The sequence below is a fragment of the Amblyomma americanum genome, chromosome 5 (assembly GCF_052857255.1).
Source record: "Amblyomma americanum isolate KBUSLIRL-KWMA chromosome 5, ASM5285725v1, whole genome shotgun sequence".
Classification (NCBI taxonomy): domain Eukaryota; kingdom Metazoa; phylum Arthropoda; class Arachnida; order Ixodida; family Ixodidae; genus Amblyomma; species Amblyomma americanum.
Genome location: NC_135501.1, coordinates 63,455,306 through 63,470,606, shown reverse-complemented (window position 1 = coordinate 63,470,606; position 15,301 = coordinate 63,455,306). Strand labels below are relative to the sequence as shown.

Here is a 15,301-nt window from a genome sequence, read left to right as displayed (position 1 = left end):
GTGGCTTACATGTATAAATCAGATTTAATAAACAAATGAAACACGTAAGGTACACAAATTATTCGCTGTTAAATATAGCCGCTAAACAATTCACAAATGTTGATAGACAGGTGATTGCGGCGATGCCGTGTGGAAGGCTGTTCCAGTCCGTGGCTGAACGTGGAAAGAATGATGATGCAAATGTTGTAGTGCGCATACGAGGCCGGGCAACTAGAAGGGGTTGACCAATGCGGGGGGAAATGCGTACCGGCGGATTGATGTAGGGCGGATGACGAAGTGAGCTGTAATAAAATTTATGAAACAAGCACACTACTGATACGACGTTAAGCCTGCCTCTGCTTTTAATGATGATAGACTAACATTATATGAATAGCACGAATATATGAATCTTGTGGCTCGACTTTGTACTGAATATAAAGAATTGGTTAGATAATTTTGGTTAGGGCTCCAAATAGCAGAGGCGTATTCAAATTTAGAACGGACAAGGATCATCCGCTAACAGATATGACTTTTGTCACATGAGCGTTCCAGGTTAGATCATTGGACAATGTTACGCTGAGGTATTTATAAGTCTGAGTTAATTCTACCGTGACGCGCGACATTTAATACGAAAAGAGGAGAGGATTACGTTTTCGTTTAAATGACACGAGTTTATATTTATTGGGGTTTAGTTCCATGAGTCATTGGTTACACCAGTCCTGTATGCTGATTAAGTCATTCTGGAGGGCGAGCTGATCAGAGGTGTTATTGATTGTGCGATAGATGACGCAGTCATCGGCAAAAATACGGACGTTACAAGAGACATGCATTGGTAGGTCATTAATGTATACTAAAAGTAATAGCGGGTCAAGGACTGATCCTTGCGGGACATCTGTTGTTACGGGAAGAGAACTAGAGGCTCGATTATTAACGTAAACATACTGGGTGCGGTAGACCAGGAATTCGCTTATCAACTGTAATATGTTAGGATGAAGGTTTAACCCAGAAATTTTTAGTAGCAAGCGTTTGTGAGGTACTTTGTCGAAAGTTTTCGCGAAGTCCAGGAATATTGCGTCAGTTTGAAGGTTAGAATCAAGGTTCACATGCAAGTCATGGATGAAAATAGCAAATTGTGTATCGCAGGATAGGTTCTTACGGAAGCCATGATGAGCAGGATGAAAAAAACAGCAATGACAACGGCCATGCTCTAGATGAGCTCTCTTTTTTACGCAAGCCTTCGTTCTTTGCCTCACGTGTGCACACAATTCTCGGGGCCATGAAACAACTTTTCTCTTATACTCTGCCCGGCCATTGCCTCTAAGAAATTTCTGCTGCTAAAAAGCCAAGTAACTATCAGTTCATCGCCGCTCATAATTCTAATTCGTTACGTTATCAGTCACGACAAAAGCATTTGAGTTTCCCTTGAATCGCACAGCATTGAGGGGAATAAAAACGAATTCTCAAGCTCTCTTCTACAAACTACCGCATCGTGCACATCTTGTTTTGATTGTTAACAAAAAAAATGCACAAATCATTGGTGACTCGGATGGCATAGCGTGTACGTCCCTGCGCACGCAGCAGCCTATATGTAACAAAGAGTAAAAGCCTAAGAGAACGCCTTGTTGGGGCTAGTTGGTAACTGCTCTTCTTTGGTTCAGTCCCGTCTACCTTCCCTGTGTCTGTGAGTTTCGCGCCTTTAACGAAAGAAGAGCAAAGCAATTAAGTAATCCTGAAATTCTACTACTTGTACGCACAAGCATACTATACGCAAGACATCAAGAATGCGTGAAGGATAAATGCCGTGGGCAGAGGCACACAAATTAAAGACAAACTTTACGAATACAGAAATGGCATTACAGTGATCTTTACCAGACAGAGGAGTCATCTTTAGGGTTCTGTCGGAAATCGGAACATCTCCCAGTCATTTCGTGAGGATTTAGTGCACTTGGGCACACAACAACCACGCATTTAAATTTAGCACGAAAACGCCGCGCGCGTTTTTGTTGCATAGAAAAAGCTGGACGTTGCATATACGTTAAACTACCGGAGCACCACGCAGCAGTAGACGTACTGGCGGGCGGTAAGCATCTTGTCAACTATTGTTGCCACTCTCGCAACTGCACCTCTCGCTTTCGCCACATGCAAATCTTGAAAAGCTTGGGTTCATAAATTTATGAGGCGTATTGTATAAAGAAATTGACTTCGGCATCAGCAATACATGTCTTGCTAACTAAAAATGTGGTCGCCTATTTTGACAGAAACAAGCAATACATCATATTTCTCTGGCATGCTGATGTGTGTGGAGCATTGTTTGTCATTCTTTCAGGTGTGACTGCGATGCTTGTATAAATATGACGTTTATGTGAACCAAAACTCAGTTGAAGTTCCGCCCTATGTGCTCTTTCCTAATTCTGTCTTCCTCTTCATTCAAGTTCAATCCACCAAATAGGGCACCTTTCCCTGTTAATTATGCTCGTACTTCTAAACTGAGAAACAGAACGCCCGCTACCTTAAATCACTTCAAAATGTTATGCATCATTCCACAGCTCCCAGTACGTTCCCTGTAGATGACCTCTTGTAGAAGATGATCTGCTCTGCCATCGGTCAGTCGCCGATTTCTCCTAGTTGTTCACGAGCGTCTCCGCGCTTAAGTTGGCGCCTCATGCATGATGACCTCACATCTGCTACGTGGAATGTGCGAGGACATTCTAACACAACAAGAGAGAGGTTCTACTGGCCTCGGATACGCAAGTTTATTGAGAATCCTGTAGCTAGCTGTGAGCAATCTCAGTCACACACATCATAAATGTGCACGGTCTCTGTTCTGCCGCATCCAAGGGCGCCTCAAGGGGTCGTTTTAAGAAAGTTGGAATCGGGCTCTTGTGTTCTTTTACTCTGTCGAAAAGGTTCAACTGCTGTATCATCGCCTGTGCAGATTATCTGAGTGGTTACTATCAGAGAGCGGCTTAAATTGCGGCTACTGAGAACAAAGTGTCTCTTTTCATGCTGCACTATGTTACATAGCGTCATCGATGGCTGTGAGTTGTTATAAGTGACCGAAGCCGACACTTCATCGCCGATGTGGGCGACGTATGGTTCTGTTTACGCGCATCCCATACCACAGGAGAGACCCGCATCATCTAAATATGTACGATTTAGCACAGGGCAATTTAAGAACACCCATCAGCATGCAATCTGTGTCCGACGCTTCGAGTCACAACTGGGGCTTGTTCTACCTTTCATCATGTAGACTGTCAACGCCACCAAAAGTGTGCATATTATAGACGCGCGAAAAACAACGGACGAGAAAAAATAGATAGTACGAACTACTAACTAGACCGCCTTTCCCGTTTACCAGAAGTCAGAGAAGTGGCTACATGTAACTCTTTCTGCATTATAAGCATTATCCCGGCACACACAGTTGCACTTGACACCATGCTTTCAAACTTCTCCGATACGGACTAATGCAAACTACAAATTTTGTAGCGAGAGCTACATTACGCGCAAGTCCCGCAGTTTCGCCGTGGCACCAGTTTCATCTAAAAGTCCCTAGAGGAGCTTTTTCTAGAAAAGCTCATGAAGCGACTTTCGTTTCGCCGTGGCCGCACCGTGAACTTGAGCCGTTGCCTAGCAACCGCCGCAGCAGGCGGCCGCCGTTTGCTGTGCCATCTAGCGTGATGTCACAGGACCCGGTGCCGTGGCGTGCCGATGAAACCCAGTTGCAACAGCTTTGCGCATGCACCATAGGAGGAGGGGGTTGGTGCATATATGTATATATATATATATATATATATATATATATATATATATATATATATATATATATATATATATATATATATATATATATATATATATAAGGCGGCTCGGTGGAGCCGTCGGTAGATATGGATAGTGAGTCGAAGTGACTGAATGAAGCCGCGCTTCGTAGTCGGAATGAAACCAAGAGGAGGCAGCGCTCCCAGGTGAGGTTCGAAAAACGAGCCGTACGCTTCGAGAAGCGTCATAAGGACACTCGGCCAGGCGAGTGGAGTGGCACGTACGGACTCAGAGGGTGCTTCGTCGTCCAGTTCGGCGTCTTGGGTCGAAGCCAGCGCTCTACGACGGAACGAAGGCAACAGACAGCGGCGAGCCGAGAAGACAGAGGAAGAGCGCGCTCAGCATCTCGAAAACAGAAGAAGAGGGACATGTCTAGGAAAGCGCGCCTACCTACTAAAGTCGACGATGGTGAAGTGCACGACGACGCGAACGCTCACCGCGCGACGGACCATAGGATTCGCTTGAGTGAAATTTCAGGTGTGACGCGCGTGTTCCGAATATGCTGCATAACAAAAGTCCCGTATTTAATGTAGCCGCAATTACACTCAACGGGGTGATAACAACCAAAGCTAAACATCGCACGTAGTTGGAGAGGAACCAAGCTAAACGACAAGGTGTAATCAAGTTTAAGCGTACCTCTGGCTAAGTATATCCTGGTATAGGTGAGCTAAGCCAATGCCAATTTTTTTCTTGCCTGACCTAATAAACCCGCCAACTTGCTGACTAGAGGATTATCGCATTCCAAGCGCGCTACGAAACCTGCTAAAAAGAAGGCTATCACTTCATGCTACATTAAGGACGAATTGATCTGGATGTAGCAGGCAGAAGGGAAACGCGGTTAAAAAAATTCGCGGTGGTTGAGCTCTGGTTATACCTGGGGTTACGCAATAGCTACAGATGGCACAGTGGAACTTGGTCACATGACCAACATTGTGACGAACCACGTGATCAGCCACGGCGCCGACAGCTGCTCCGCACCCCGTTACAGTGAGGCAGCGCAGTCACAGTGTGGCGCGCCGCCACGCTGAAGGCTCGAAATGCTACCGTAATGCAGCTATTTGTGCAAAAAGGAAATGTTGCCGCTTTATATATGCTCTTTCTTATGTTGACTATGGCGAAATAAGGTACCTATATTACCTGACTGGGCGCTTCATTTACACTGTTGCGTGTCTGTTATTCTGAAACCTTGTCTTTCGCGCGATGGTTTCGTTGAAGTAGTGTACCGACTGACCCGGCGAACTTTCCGTAATGTAGTTAATTTTTTGTATACATCGGGCGCTCCTTTTAAGCGTTGTGTGTGCGCGTGTCTCCTATTCTGGGTCCTGTCTTTCGCGCGCTGTTTTCATTGAAGTCATGTACCAACGGGCCCGGCGCTTCCGTAACACTTTAAACGCATTTAAAGAGAACTGGTAAGGAAGTTAGCTTCACTTTGGAAACTACGACTTAGGATGAACTAAACATTTGTGATTTACATATCCTACTTAAACCCAGAGTACAATGTACATCTGTTTTTACTGATTTTTAATAAACGCATCATGTCAGCAGCTAACTGGCATTGAAAGCACAGCGCTGAAGGACCTTTTTATTGCATTTTAACATTTGCGTAAAAGTAAGCACACTTTGAGGAGCGATCGAAAGTGGTCGCTTTGTAAAATTAGCTTGCTGCTACCAACAGCAAAATATTAAAAATTTCCCACATTGTTCCACTGCTATATTTGCAATGATAATTTCAATACGCACTCCGACAATATGCGGAAGGTGCGACGTTCTACCCAGAGTGCCGCCAGGTACCCAGCGGGCACAAAATTGGTGCAAGTTTTGCCTAGCTTGCTACTTAGCTTCTCTGAGGTGAGTTTACATCAGTACCGTCCCATGTCCGCCCAGGTGGCCCAGATGGTTTCGCGGGCAGCCAGCTGCATAAAAGGACTCAAACAGAAGGAAGGCTCAAGCTAATATAAGCCTTCCGAGCAAGCAGAAACACTTTTTGTTTACCATACCAAAATTTGAACATTAAGGAGCAGGACCTGGTAGAAACCACCATAGGGAAAACACTCAAAGCAGCACTCGGACAGCGAGTCAAACCACCATCAGCGAATTGGGCCTCGGGATATCCACTACTTTCACAGAATACAAAGTACAGTCCAACGCAGAGAAAGAACGAATAGTAAAATTGCTCTCTTCGTCGTGGTCTGCGGTTACCACCTGCCCTAGCGAATGCATTGTTGAACTTGCAATGCTTATCTGCCTAGCGTAAACATTTATGTACCTCTGCCACTATTAAATATTTCTTTATATATTATTTGAATCACCTTTTCCACTCTGAGGTGCTATAACACAACACAGCGCTAAACGCTAACACACTCGCAAGAAACAAAGTTTATATAAAACTTAAGCTAAAAAGGATGCTACTGACTAGACTGTATTCATCGCAACCGCTCACGCAATGTGCCCCTTTTACGTCTACTATAAAGCCTCGCCGGACATCGCTCCCCAAGCATGGTCCAAGAGCGCTCCGGTGGCGCGGCCGTGCCGCCCACATCACTATGTGCACGGACAGCGATCCCGCGCTGAACACTTCTGTGTACCGCACGCTCGGCCGTTAACTAGACGCTGCCGCGATGCTCACATGTTCATAGCGCTCCTGGTGAAGAACCTATCAGAGATGCCTAGTGGTATTAAAGCGAAAGCCTTTAACGGCTCATACTCGCGGCCACGAGCCTCTCCCTCCGATGTCACGCTCTTGCACCATTGGAAGTTCACTTCTGTCGACCGAGTCGAGTGCCGCGCAACCTCCCTCCTAGCACTCGCCTCAATAGAGTCTCAGAATGCGGGCAAACGCAAGCTTACTACTTCCTCAGCTACACTGCGACAGAAGACCAACGAACGAATGCGCCGGCATCGGCTGAACGCTTCGTTCCGCACGTACGTGCGTTCGCGAAATCTGTGACACAATAGCTGTCAATCAAAAGACGTGAACTCGATACGAAAATAAATTCTTGCGCGCGGTGGGAATTGAACCACTATCCTAACGTTCCGCAGCCGAACTTGCTAACGACTACGCTGCTTCCTGCCAGCGCCTATGTAGTAACAATTATGTACTTTACGTCACCGAACTTGAGGTAAACAAAGTGCCTCCCCCTGAATTTGTGCACTCCGATGCACTCGCTCGCACCTAAACTATATCGGTGACGAGCACTCGCCCGCGCAGCATTATGGACCGACCTATTGGGCGCCATGGGCCACAAAGAATTTATAAACTGCTTTTCATGAAGTGCGTTCAAACTGTTTGAAAAAGAAATTGGTTTACTGCAACGGAGCAATAGCTGTCGCTTTGCATATGCGGACGCAACGGCACGAGTGCACCCTAAATGCTGCCCGTGTGAAGTGAGGACAATTGGCTGATATGCCCAGCTTTTGGTGTCATTTTTATGTCATGCAGAGGCAGCAAAATATCGAGGAGTGTTTCATTAAAAGCAACGTTTACCCTATAGTGGTAATGTTTATTGCTGCGAAATTTTATTACAGACTGAAAATTTGAAAACATGGAGAGCAATTTGCAAGAGAAAAACGCTCTACCGCGTGTATCTTTTTTCCTCTGCGATTTTCTTTTTAGATAGATGGATTGTTGAAAAGAAAGAACTTTGCGAGAATTAAATCACTCCATTGCGATATGAAAATAGACAATGATTATAGTCTCAGAACTGAGAGCACTCTTGAGCAGCCATATTTTTGATAGGAAAGAAGCAGCAAAGCTGAGTTCATGAGTAGCCTCCGACTTGATGAAGTGGTGGAGAAATAGCTTTGCATTCTTCGGTAAGGTAAACCTGCACTGGGTCCGGCCTAGGACAATATTGATAGAATTCTCTTTCACAAGCGTGATAACCGGGGCTTTTTTTGTAGGGGCCTTGACGGTTTGCAGTAACTTTTGCTTCCCACTGGTGCAACTCACATTTTATATTGTCTGAAAAGGTAAAATAGGGATCACACAGTATTACTGCCCTTGCACAGTTTTGACACAAGCTGTGGAATATGCACTAAATGCCAACATGAGCACGAAGCGTATACAGCTGACTCACACGAATCGACCAATTAGTGAGAACATGGAAATACACCTCACAATAAATAAAGCCAATTAATGCTCCCGGAAGCGTCTGCCCGCAAAAGTTATAGTAATGTGTTTGACTCATATGTCTAAAATGCCGGGGATCGCCTTATGAAAACGGCGTCAGCCTGTGAGGCATTTACTGTGCAGAGGACATGCACTACAGTAGAATGTGGTCAAATCTTTATGGATATCCCCAAGCCTAAGTTGATTTGTATTAAGCGAAGAATAATGACTCATTGCCGTCCACCCAAGCGCAGCCGTACATATGCAATGAAAACCTCAACAGCTTTTTAGTACGTTCTGAGGAAAATACTGTTCTGTGAAGAGCTTCGACACTTTGAGGACATTCGTCAATATGAATCTCTAGCTCTTCACTTGATTAGTCTGCTTCCGCGATTCAAAAAGTGGAAAAAGGCCCTTACATTGAACGACACATCCGCGCAATTACGGCGGTTACAAGAGAGGAAATGCATTCGCTTCTTTCAATGTCTACTTTTATTCAGTTGGTACACGCTTTCTTGCAGTTCCCAAATAAATTGAACTTGCATCAGTACAAGCGAATGCTGGGCTAGTTTACCAGGTAAGAAACAACCACAGAAGGCATGACTGCAAAGCAAGGCATTCTGTATGACTAATATCACTGTAGTTACAAAGTTAACAAAGAAGGGGAAAGCCTCAGAATGCTTGCCAATGTTTCGACACGAGGACTTGTCTTCGTCTGCGTAATATGAATGTAGGTCAGTATTTGTCGATCTCGTTTAGCCAGAAGTAGAAGACTAATTTACTAAAGAATGTCGTCATTTAACTCTATTTCTAAAGCATTTACACGCGTTGCTACATAATATGGAAGATTAACAAAAGATATCTTCACATGCAACGAGCGCAGAGTTCAATATTTAATGCCGGAAGCTAGTGGTCCTGTATTCAGACGGGTAGGTAGAGGTTGACAGAGTGCATTGTAAAACAAAAATTAATTGTTCTTGAAATCATTACACTCTGCCTGAAATATTTATATGCAGCATAACTCTTAGGATATGCATAAAACCCTCTATGAACAGCTGTCAGCAATGTCGCCAGGGTGTAGAGTTATCACATTTTTTTTCAGTAAAGCAAGCAGCGTTATTCCTCTGACTGCTGGTGTACGTCGCTGCAGTAGTGATCTGCAGGTCTCGTCTAATAATTGATCGAATATGAGATCAGACTAATATTTGAATAATCTAAAAATAGTCTTATAAACTTGCTGCTTCAGAAACTCAGTGGGCAGCCTAACATAACTGCGGTACAAATACAGTGGCACGCAGTTTGTAGTAGTTCATGTCAATCTCTTTCGTCCCATTTAATTTGGAGAACTAAGGATGCAAACATTGGTTACTTTTTCTCAGCCTGTCTTGTGTCACTTTGTAATCGAGGTAATTGATGATTGCGGGTCAAGCAGCAGATAACAATTATAAAGACGAATAGTTAAACGAGACAGGTAGCGCGTGCACATTCGTGGTTTACGCGAACTCATGATTGCAGTCAAATCAAGCCTTGTCTCGCTATTTCCAGACAAGGAGCCCTGCTGCGCAACAGGCACGCGCTTGCAGTACCCGACGCAGTGCTGCTGTGCTTGTCGTTTCAAGAAACTAATTGCCCCTGACTAGAACGTCATCGTTATCAGCGCGATATCTGAGCTCATCGGTGGTTACACTCAAGAAAAAATAAATGGGTATACAGTGCTTATATGAAGAGATTGAAAGAAAAACGCTAATGTCACAAAGTACACCTAGTCTTGGCGGGCCCGCCTATGAGTTTGGTGCTGTACCTGTAACAAGCCTAAATGAATCCCGACCAGCCATCGCAAGTTGATGGCTCTTATTCTGACTTCCGAAGCATACACAGCGGCTGCAAGACATGGTCCCAATATACCTTAACAATTCATCCATGAAAAGCAATAGTTCTGCCTTGTATCAACGTAGAAGACGCTGGCGGCGTCTGCGCCTTGATGTGGGAAGTGACTTCGTCAACGCTTCGGTGTACTTCTCACATGACGCAGCAAAAGTTCGATTCATTTACCTATGTGAATAATAATAATAATATTTTAATAATAAAAAAGTAAGTTGGGGGACAAATGTTTTACCTCAAATATTTGTCCCCCAACGTACTTCTTATGGTTGAAAAAGAATTAGTCTACCGGGTGACTTCATTGTTGAAAATGCGAAACATCAGCAGTTTTGCACCGAAATATATGAAACAACCGAAACGGTTTTACAGACAGACAGTATTTGTCCAAGTGCATGAAGCAAATCCTGCAGTATTGTAGAAGCCAAGAAATTATGTTGGGTGGAAGGAAACTCTCGAGTGAATGATTTCAGTAATCATAAAGCCGCCATCTCCGCCGAAAGAATATGTGAACTGTTGCATTTTTACGTTAGAAGTGTTTTAATGAATCCAATATATCACGGGCAAAATAGCACGCAAAATTTGCCAGGCAATGTCCAGAGACAAAGCGATTCTCGACTTGAGCTGTTCGGTTGCTGTTGCCATGCCGCCGACTAAACAACGCACTGTAATGCAGAAGTGGTAAGGAATCCCGCTACTGCGTGCGCACTAATGGGGCATACTAGGATAGGCTGAACATTAAGCTTATGCCGTATAATGCAAACTTCTTAACACTGTAACAATTGCGATTCACAGCAATGAGACGAAAAAGGAAAAAGTATTGCAACTTGAGGTTTCCGTTGTTAAATCTATGCTAATTCTTCGAAATGTCTAACAATTATGTGTTTTTTCTTTCTGGTGCTTCAAAACTAATTAATTTAATTGTTACGTTTTCAGTAAAATCACTACTCCACAATGCCGCCTTATGCCCCTCTTTTCCTTGCAGTCGCAGGCCTATGTGCTTTTGCTTGGCATTCACCAACAACTCCTGACCAATCTCTCGGCATGTGTATATGCTGTGGCTACTGAGGTTCCCAATAAAAACATGTAGCACAGACAAGGGCATAGCAAAAATAACCGACCACTGCGCAGTCTCCATTTCTTTACGCACATCATTGGTCACGTCATAGCAAGGTAATGTTTTACTAATCCAAACTCGGTATTTTTCAATGTATTGGCTCTAACAACTTTTTCGCATTAATTTCTTTGAATGGTGACTACCACGCCAGAAGAACTTTCCGCGCCATTTCTGCAAGATGATTGTGCATCACATTGAGTTTTAAGGTGCAAAGTTTCACTCCTTGGGGCTTGCTGCGCCCGGTTATGTTATGAATGCCAAGAAAGTTTACACCGTGCCAGAAGTTTCATTTCGCTCGTTTTCTCGCAGAAGCTTTTCTAAACTCGTCTGTGTGATCTAAAAATTGCCGGGATGCTTTTACACTCATAAACGTTTTGGCTAGGAATGATGATACGTTGATACGGACAGGTCATTGTTAATCGTAGCGCGAAAGATGTGTCATGTCGCGCGTTTATTTCTCGTACATGTTCTTTGTCGGCTACACAACTGTGAACGGCTGTCGGCATCTCAGAATGTTTTTCTAAGTATTCTGAAAATTCGATATAAGGGTCAACGATTGCCTGAGCACGTGACGTTTCTAATGATCACTGGAAATACTGCCTTCATTTTGTCCTTGTGCTGCGGTTCTTGTGAGCAGATTCAGAGAACGACCAGATAATGCTACAATATATATTAGTTTATTGGGTTTTACTCGCGATCCCGGATAGCAAAAGAGACGGTAATTTATATTTATGGGGAGTGCACCTAGATTATTGCTTATTGCTAGTTACCTTGTACAACTGCGCTTGCGACATAAATCGTCGTTTGGGGCCGCACTAATGCAATATGAGCAAACATTTTAGTTGCCCTGGAAGGAGGTGTTCTTGCTTTATACGTTATGGCTGTATTCGCTTTTGCCAAAGTGCACTAATGTGATATTAATTTTCAATGCTGACACCACTGGAAAGAAGCACAAAACGAAGATTGCAAGGCGGGCGAGAAATTAGCTTAAAAGAACAATAAAATCAGGCCCTGATTCTCGTACTAATGATTTTTTCGCATTCCGTGCTGGTAGTCTGTGTTCCGCGAACTATTAGCCGGGACCCGCCTGCCTACTGCTGATGGTCTTTTCTTGGGTGCATATCGTGTGCACTGCCCAGTGATGACTTTCGCAAGGAATTTGTAAAATTTTTATAGATGTGGTTAATATGCTTATCGTCTTAAGCTGGCTGTTTCACTTTTATAAGTGAGAGCTAGGCTTCCTGTTTCGGCACACTGCCAATCCAGTTCTAAGCGTATTACGTGGTGCCTGTGGTGTTCGCATATTGTTTGGGAATGAAGGATTATGAACAAAGTCCTTAAGGTGATCAAGAAGAAGCTGAAAGCTTTAATATGCCGTCTTCTGAGGATTTCTATGGTGGGACATTTCTGCACAAGAGGGATTGTGCGAAATTCCTGAAATTCCTAAAATACCTGCAGCAAAGATGGTTCTCAATAGTTAGGTCATTTTTTTCTAGAACGTCTTCGGGTGTTAAAAGCACACAGCAGTATTGTGTGGGGTGACAATATTGGTGGGAAAAATCTTCCATCGTGCAAAACTATCTAAAAATTCTGTAAAACCACTTCGACGTTCAAGTTGTGGCTATTCTACAACGCGACAGTAGTGCTATTGGAAATATCCGCCACACCTCAGGCAGCCGTACGACATACTGTATGGTGATTTCCAGTTAAATAGGAGTAGTGTTTGTTTTTTTAATAGGGAGTTAATTTTGCTTCATAGAATGTGGGCTGGCCGCTTACACAGGTGCGGACAACTTCTGTGGTCGTGAGTTTCTGCCACTGGCGCACATTGCTGCAAAAGCCCGGCCATAATGTATACGAGAAGAGAGTCTCGTTGAGCTATTTATAGAACTTTGGCAGCATAAGAGACGCTCACTTGATTTTGGACCACAGTAGACTGGGATAAGTGAAGAAACCAGTTCTCAGTAGCGTTAAAAAAATACTGCTTTCGTTCGGGCCGAGTTGTTGGGCACTCGTATTAGTAAGTAATGTTATCTAAAGAACCACGTGCATTTTTCCTCCTTATTAGAAACGCCGGGTAAATAGGAATGTGCACAGTGAGCATCTCATTGGGAGCCAATAAGTGTTTCTTCTTCGCAGTGCGTGCAACCTGCAATTACAAAAGCCTTAGCAATGGTGGAACTGGTAGTTCCTTCCCAATCTGGCTTGCCGCAGTAGTCTGAATGCTGTATCTAACGAAGTGGCGTTTTGCTGAATGTATCCCTAATGCCCACAGAGATATCCGATTCGCGCTAGTGTTTCCGAGCCTAGAGCGAGGGGTTACAACGTGAATTTGAAGATGCTTGCAGCGGCTTCTTTAACTTTTCGCTTCTTACGCGTGATGTGGAACTGTACCCACGAGCAGGTCGTCCTGCATTCTGCGCCAACAGATCCAGCAAGCAGTATTCGCCAGATGACTCAAAAACACGCATTGTGCTCTGCAACGGAAGCTACCACCTGTTCGCGAATGCTACCTTTCCCCAGCCTCTAATGCCAAACGATTTTAGCCCCGCTCCTTGTACGCCCACTGAAAGGGAAGGTGCTTGGTGTTGTTTGGTTTTTAGGGGTTTAACGTCCCAAAGCAACTTAAAGGGGCTGTGAAAAGGATCCCAACAAAGATGGGATGTGCCTAGGATGCTAAATGGTGCCGCTTCACAATAACCTCCAGCAAAAATTTTTTAGATGCACTTTGTGGAACCCGAGTTTTCTGTAGTCCAAATCTGAGTTTCCCCGCCTTCACGCCTTTCCCTCTCCTCTCGCGACTCTTTGCACACAGAAATTTCGGCGCTTCTCTACCGGCCCCTCGCACTCGCCGCCTCCGCGGCTGCCGTCGTGCGCGAGCCAATGCTAGCTGTCCGCTGCTGGCGTAACGAGCGCTACATGACGTAACGAGCCGGGATTCGAGCGAAATATCAGCACCGCAGTTCCCCACTAGGTGCGGAAACGGGAGTTTTAAAAATGGTATTGTAAATTATCGGCTCGCTTTTGAGGTCTTGTACGCGTCATGAACTCTCGTTGGCCTGTACTCTACCTAATTCAAGCATTTTATAGCCAACCTCAAACACCCTTTTCAAGGACCCTTTAAGCTATTGAGGGACGCCGTAGTGAAGGGCTCCTGAAATTTCGACCACCTAGGGTTCTTTAACGTGCACTGACATCGCACAGTACGCGGGCCTGTAGAATTTAGCGTTTATCGAAATTTGACCGCCCCGGCCGGGATCGACCCCGTGTCTTTCGGGTCAGCAGCCGAGCACCATAACCAGTGAGCCACCGCTGCGACCGAGGGAATGTGCAACTGGCAATTTGATTCCAGAGCATGCAGTAGATCTCACGAAGGTTAGACTGCACTGCAGACACTCTTGCTCCTTATAGACGGCGATATTATTTGAGCTCCTACACATCCAAGGAATCAGAGTATCAACACCTTTTTTTAGCGGGTAAGAACACCCTACGGTCTTTGTGCTTTTCATGTACGATTGACTTGAACAAGGGCGAGGTTCTGAGAGGAGCTGTCGCCGTCGCACTAGTTTTCCAAGCTACCTGCAGTGCCAGTTAAACGGCCACAGAGCTGGCACTATGCCTGAATTTTTACGCCGCTTCAGAGAGCAGTTCCATACAGAGAAGTCGCCCATGAGGCATGAAGACTACGGACGAATCGTTGGCTAGCTAGAACGAGGGGCAAGAATTATGTGAATATGCCAAACTCAAGCTGCTAAGTTTGGAGTGAGTGGCATTCGCGATCAGGCTTTTTCTCATTCCCCCCTCCCCGCCCCCCTGCTCTGCTTGAAGGGCTGCTGGTGCGGGCGAACCCTGTTTTTATTGCGAGATCGACCCCTAATGGCAACACCAGTAGTCGGTGTTTGATTCCTTTCATCTTTTAAAGCTCCGTTTTTGGTGAGCGCAGTCTCTGCCCAGGGGAACTTCAATTTCTCCTCAGTGTCAAGGTCACTAGCGTCCGGCAGAAGAACACTGTATTGTCACGTAGTGGTGCCGGCAGTCAGGAGGAATGAATACGGACAAAAGTTCTTTTAATAAAAAACTGTTGATTGGGCTGACTTGCGCCCACAACGGACTGAATCCCTCGGCGGCAGCGTAGCATTGTTGCGTGCTCGGCGGTCGTCGAACAGAATGCCCGCCGCTGTCGGCCATGCTCAATTTAAAGCTGACAGCGGACTTTCGAGGGAAAGCGTGCAAAGTTACTAGAACATTCCGGAACAACGTAGAATGAGCTCTGCTTGGCTGCGATCAATCGAGATAAATTCAGTCGCGTCTTGCGTCGCAAACAAAGCGATAAAGTGGCGCGGCGGCAGATTTGAAGAAGTAACAAAGACTGCGAAGAGTCGCGGCATTATGCTACCATC

The 15,301-nt window shown here is 45.0% G+C and overlaps 1 long non-coding RNA gene across 1 annotated transcript in view; it reads right to left on the bottom strand.

Annotated features, from left to right (window-relative positions):
• Positions 1-7,312: 7,312 nt before the first annotated feature.
• LOC144134745 (uncharacterized) overlaps positions 7,313-15,301 on the bottom strand; it is a 66,385-nt gene continuing 58,396 nt past the window's right edge. Inside the window, exon 5 of the long non-coding RNA XR_013315237.1 lies at positions 7,313-7,759. This is a non-coding gene — a long non-coding RNA (uncharacterized LOC144134745). The remainder of the gene's footprint in view (positions 7,760-15,301) is intronic.